The 6,277-nt window shown below is 36.8% G+C and overlaps 1 long non-coding RNA gene across 1 annotated transcript; it reads right to left on the bottom strand.

Moving 5' to 3' along the window:
- Positions 1-1,549: 1,549 nt before the first annotated feature.
- Positions 1,550-2,091, bottom strand: LOC122141704. Its single transcript, XR_006158021.1, has 2 exons — positions 2,007-2,091; positions 1,550-1,892 (listed from the first exon to the last, which is right to left on the bottom strand). It is a non-coding gene; the product is annotated as an uncharacterized LOC122141704 (long non-coding RNA).
- Positions 2,092-6,277: the final 4,186 nt, after the last annotated feature.

Genomic DNA, 6,277 nt, shown 5'->3' with positions numbered 1-6,277 from the left:
AAACTGCTTTTAGATCTTTGTTTCAGTTGTTTCTGTGATGTACTGAAATATAATTACAAGCACTTCATATGTTTCAAAGGCTTTTATCGACAATTACATGACATTTATGCAAAGAGTCAGTATTTGCAGTGTTGGCTCTTCTTTTTCAGGACCTCTGCTGTTCGACTGGGCATGCTCTCAATCAACTTCTGGGCCAAATCCTGACTGATAGCAACCCATTCTTTCATAATAACTTATTGGAGTTTGTCAGAATTAGTGGGTTTTTGTTTGTCCACCCGCCTCTTGAGGATAGACCACAAGTTCTCAATGGGATTAAGATCTGGGGAGTTTCCAGGCCATGGACCCAAAATTTCAACATTCTGGTCCCCGAGCCACTTAGTTATCACTTTTGCCTTATGGCACGGTGCTCCATCGTGCTGGAAAATGCATTGTTCTTCACCAAACTGTTGTTGGGGTTGTTGGAAGAAGTTGCTGTTGGAGGGTGTTTGGTACCATTCTTTATTCATGGCTGTGTTTTTGGGCAGAATTGTGAGTGAGCCCACTCCCTTGGATGAGAAGCAACCCCACACATGAATGGTGGTGTCAGGATGCTTTACTGTTGGCATGACACAGGACTGATGGTAGCGCTCACCTTTTCTTCTCCGGACAAGCCTTTTTCCAGATGCCCCAAACAATCGGAAAGGGGCTTCATCGGAGAATATGACTTTGCCCCAGTCCTTCAGCAGTCCATTCACTATACTTTCTGCAGAAGATCAATCTGTCCCTGATGTTTTTTTTGGAGAGAAGTGGCTTCTTTGCTGCCTTCTTGACACCAGGCCATCTTCCAAAAGTCTTCGCCTCACTGTGCGTGCAGATGCGCTCACACCTGCCTGCTGCCATTTCTGAGCAAGCTCTGCACTGGTGGCACTCCGATCCCGCAGCTGAATCCTCTTTAGGAGACAATCCTGGCACTTGCTGCACTGTCTTGGACGCCCTGAAGCCTTCTTTACAAGAATTGAACCTCTTTCCTTGAAGTTCTTGATGAACCTATAAATTGTTGATTTAGGTGCAGTCTTAGTAGCCACAATATCCTTGCCTGTGAAGCAATTTTTATGCAACGCAATGATGGCTGCACGCGTTTCTTTGGAGGTCACCATGGTTAACAATGGAAGAACAATGATTTCAAGCATCACCCTCCCTTTAACATGTCAAGTCTGCCATTCTAACCCAATCAGCCTGACATAATGATCTCCAGCCTTATGCTCGTCAACATTCTCACCTGAGTTAACAAGATGATTACTGAAATGATCTCAGCAGGTCCTTTAATGGAAGCAATGAAATGCAGTGGAAAGGTTTTTTGGGATTAAGTTAATTTTCATGGCAAAGGAGGACTATGCAATTCATCTGATCACTCTTCATAACATTCTGGAGTATATGCAAATTGCTATTATAAAAACTTTCCGCAACTTTTCCAATTTCCAATATTTATGTAATTCTCAAAACTTTTGGCCACGACTGTATATGATCCTTAGTTGTTAATTGCATGATTCTCAGTTTTTGTTCTATCGGGAAAAACAGTGTAATTGACAAAGTATAAAATAAATGTCAATACAGATTCAAATGAAATATTGAAGAATATGGCCACAACTGTACTGGAAACCTTTGATAGAGTTCAGAGGAAAGCACTGGTATGTGCGCTCACATATTTTTATCTTAGCAGATTAAAACAATTGAAACCAAGAAATTAAACAATATTTATGGATTTCTGTTCTGTTTTCAACTTTAAGAGTTCTTGTAAGATCTGATGTCATTGACCAAAACAACAATAGCAGCCGCAGCAGCCACGCCCATCAGAGCAGTGATGACCAATCGGATCACAGCTTCAACTGTATCACAACACTGGACACGGACTTCTGGGGGTGTAAAAAAGAGTAATGATAGTACTGTTAACTTTTAACAAGCTGGATTTATTCTCTGTCACAATCTCAAAATTGTATTAAAAAACACTAATATCACCACAGATTTACCTGCATATGCCTGACAGAGTTCAGTGAAGTTGAGCTGTTCACATTCTGATGATGATGAAGATGATGATTAATGATAAATACTACTAATAGCAAGAAAATTACTGCCAAACGAAATGAAAATCACACAAACACAAATAAAACAAAATACACATAAAGCTGAATACAGTGTTTGTGGCAAAATAAATCAATCAGACACTGGTTCAATGGTTTGCCACTGAAGGCAGTTTCAGTAAACACACATGATTGGAAACATTTTGAAACAGTTATGAAGTAATGAAGCCTCATTTACTGAAATCACGTGAATTTTGTGGTTTGATATGCACTCAGAAACACTTGTTCGAAACAAATGATTTGCAGAGGTTTCGAAGTTTCACTTCGGAAGCACATATCACAAACTTTCATTTTGCTTTTTTATCCACCTTTTTCTTCAAGGCAGAAGTAAAAGCCTCTCGGCGAGACTTCCGGTTCATTAGCCGCTATATGGAAATAATGAGAAGAATAACAAACTGCAGTAAACAGTAAAACATTTATTTAATTTGAACAATGAACACTAGGCTATAATTCCAAACCAAAGCTTCTGCTCCTAACAAGGAGCTGCAGAGTTGCAACACAGATCAGTTGGAGTCAGATTTTACTTTTTAATCATTATGTAATTATAATATTAGAAATATTACTTTTTTTACTCATTATATATTTTATACTTTTTATCTCATAAATGGGCTTCCATAGTGTCGTCCATAGGACCGTGTGTTTCTTCAAGGAAGAATATAATCACAATGTTAAGACCCATAGCAGGTTAAATCATAGCCTATAATATTTAACTCACCATACACAGCAAGACTGAAACTCTTGCTCACACTGTTGCTCTGTAGTTTATAGAGTCCAGCATGTTTTTTTGTGATGTTTGTGATGGTCAGAGATCCAGTTTGATGATCCACCTTCAGTCTGTCTCTGAATCTCCCATCAGCATCGTCATCATATATAGTAACACGGTCGGCCATTACATTGATTTTAACTATTAAAGTGTTTTTAGTTCCAAACCTCCACAGAATCAGATGATCATCCATTATTTCAGTAACTTTAATGTTCAGAGTGACTGACTCTCCCTCCGTCACCGACACTTTTGTCACTTCATCTGTTCCACCATACATACCTAACAAAACAGATTCACAAATTTAGGGTGTGTTCACACTTGTAGTTCGGTTTCACTTGTTTTTTTTGTTTGTTTGTTTTAGTCCTGGTTTAGAGTTCATGTTGGCATTATAACACCAAACCTAAATAAAAAAAATAAAAAATAAAAAAGTGTGATGTATGATGTACATAGGCTTAACCTATATTTTTGCGATGGAACTTCAAAACATTGCTATGTGCTGTGTGCTAGGCTATATGCACTCATACTAGTATTCGGACGTATGTGACTATATACAATGGTATTTTTCTCAGCTGGTATCTCACAAACAGCTTAAAAAAACGTGGAGTCAAAACAGCGGCAGGAATTCTTCCGTTGCACACAGATGAAGAACAAAGATCACACTATTTTTGGTAAATTTGGGAATTTTGGTCTAGTTTTTAATAGTTCACCAAAAACCACACCATGAACCAATTAGCAGTAATCAATGTAAACAAGCAGTTCAAAACAATATTGTTATAACAAAATCAGGACTTTACAAAAAAAATATTTTAAAATAAAAAAAGTAAGAGCACGAAGCGATGTCTTAAAATTAATATGATTATAACTTACCAACCAGATGCCACAAGCAGAACAAAACAAACATGTGAACCATTTTCAGATTACAGCACTTTAAATATGTGAACACTTCTGTGACAGACAGCTTGTGGACAACAGGACAGTGTTAAAATGCGATATAGTGTTGCTCGTGATTCCTCAACCAATAATTTTTGACCACCACCCATCCATTACACATGTACATGCTCTTCTTGCATGCATTGGTTGTAATTCTTCCATCTAATTCTCACACTCTCATAGTAGCAGATCCGATGTTGCATATCACTATTGTTTTTTTGTCCAGCAAACAGATCAAACCACCAGAAGCTGTTTGTCCAGCAAACAGATCAAACCACAATTATGTAAAGATGTAAGTAAGAGTTTCACTTTGACTCACAAGCTGAGCTGCACAAGCGTCACATGCATTCAGGTGAATAACATTCATGTACGGTCTGTGGTTCTTCTGTGCTTTGTTATATTATACATTTTTGTATAACTAAAGATTCCTTCAAATGCTCTGAATTTGCTTTGAAATGTGCTGCTCATTAATTTATCAAAAAAGTATGTACTGTAAATGCAGCATGCAGCTTCAGTGAGAAAGATAAAGCATGTTCACAACAAATGTATAAACAAGCCTGAATGTGTCAAACACACCCAAACCTGCTCAATACCCCACTGCAGCTAAACCACATTATGCTTAAACAGAACCATAGAAAACCACAGCTCATGGTTTTGTTTTTCTAGCACAGAGAATGAACATGATTCAGTGAATGCAATAGCTGTGTTGAAGTGAAACTTCTGTGGTTAAACCTGAAGAGTTGAAAACCTGTGTATTATTGGATGCCAGAAGCACATGTCAGTTGTTTGTTGGTAAAGAGTGTCTTTTATTTCCTCTCCTGTTGATACAAACCTCACAATCTGGCTTCCTTTTCATGAAAACAGCTTTACAGACTCTATTTCACACAGGCTGAGCATTATGTATGAAGTTATGTGTTTATCTCATAATAGACAAAAAAATAATTCAAAAAATGACATATTAAACAATTTTTAAAGACGCTGCCTCAAAACAAAGACTTCCTCAGAAATAATAAAAGAAAAGACGCCAATAATTTTAATATCGCCTGTGTCATGTAATATTGTCTGTCACTTTATAGCGACTTAATAAGTGCTATATATTGTGATGACAGCTATGTGCTCACTGATGGAGAGGATCCACACGCACGCTGGATTAATAAAACTTCAGGATTTTCATTATAATATTATAATTTTTGCTCAGTGACAACGGTTTATGGCCACTTCTGGTCATTTGGTTTGTGGGCCACTAAGTTACAAATGTTTTTTATACTGTTTTAGTTCAAGTTTGTTTTTAGAGTAATGTGCTGGATTTGCATCTGCCAGAAAAAGATAGTCTTTCGAGCAGGTATGTTACTGTGAGATCTCATTTGGACTTGGGTATCTTGTCATAGATCACATTACGGACAGATTGAGTCAACACATAAGCTACTCTTCCATCTTACCTTTTGCTTTGAAAAAACTTCTGATACAAATGTAAATGTAGCTTTAATCCAAAAACAGAAAACAGTGCAGTTTACCATTTACAAAAAAATGGATCTGTGACATATTAAACAATTTTTTTTATGCCGTTTGGCCACCAGATGGCTCCGAGTTTCCAGTCAAGTTTAGAGAAAGCGGATGCCAGCAAAACTTCTTTTTACCATCACTAAACACAAAACCACCACACATATTTCCATCTTTATCCTTAAATGACTCCAATATATGTCAGAATATTTATATCTATATGATCTGTTTTATTTTCAGAGCAGTGACGACCAATCGGATCACAGCTTCAGCAGTATCACAACAATGGATGTGGACTCCTGGAATGAATGAATGACATCATTTTGATTTTCAATAAGATGACTTTAGTCTCTGGATGAACCAAAACTGTAAAAAGGTTATCTGCAAAATCAAGATTCTTATGTTGACACTAGATGGCGCTCAGACAAAATGACATTCAAAGTTTAAAAAAAGTGACTGTCTTTGCAAAATGTGTTGCTGTTGCATTTTGCCAGCACTGTTATGTGTTTGCATGTTGCATTTTGCAGCACTGTTATACGACTGAAAAATATATTTTTTTGTTAGCAGTGTTGTTAGCATTTAATTACACCCCAAAGTGAAAATAAGTCAATAACAACCATCAGACATCTGCATGATATAACAATCACAGCAGTGAACAATACATTGCATTTATTTCTAAAATGACTTTTGGACACTGACAGGCAAAAACAGGTTATGAACTGTTTTGGGTTCGATATCAAGAACATCTGTAGTTTTCAGAAATAACTGCTTGACTTTAACTATAAGCTCTTTATATTGGAGTATGCCACATGCATACAGTATACTTGTGTAGATCAGTATATATCAAAACTCTGCTTCATCATTATCTGCAAAATATGACTGAGGCATTACGATATTATAAACATTAACATCATATTTTTCTGTAAAGCTGCTTTGAAACAATTGCTATTGTAAAAAAGTGCTATAT

The sequence above is a fragment of the Cyprinus carpio genome, chromosome B22, assembly GCF_018340385.1.
Source record: "Cyprinus carpio isolate SPL01 chromosome B22, ASM1834038v1, whole genome shotgun sequence".
NCBI classification, from domain to species: domain Eukaryota; kingdom Metazoa; phylum Chordata; class Actinopteri; order Cypriniformes; family Cyprinidae; genus Cyprinus; species Cyprinus carpio.
The sequence above is the reverse complement of the archived record's forward strand: the minus strand, read 5'-3'. Positions and strand labels throughout refer to the sequence as shown.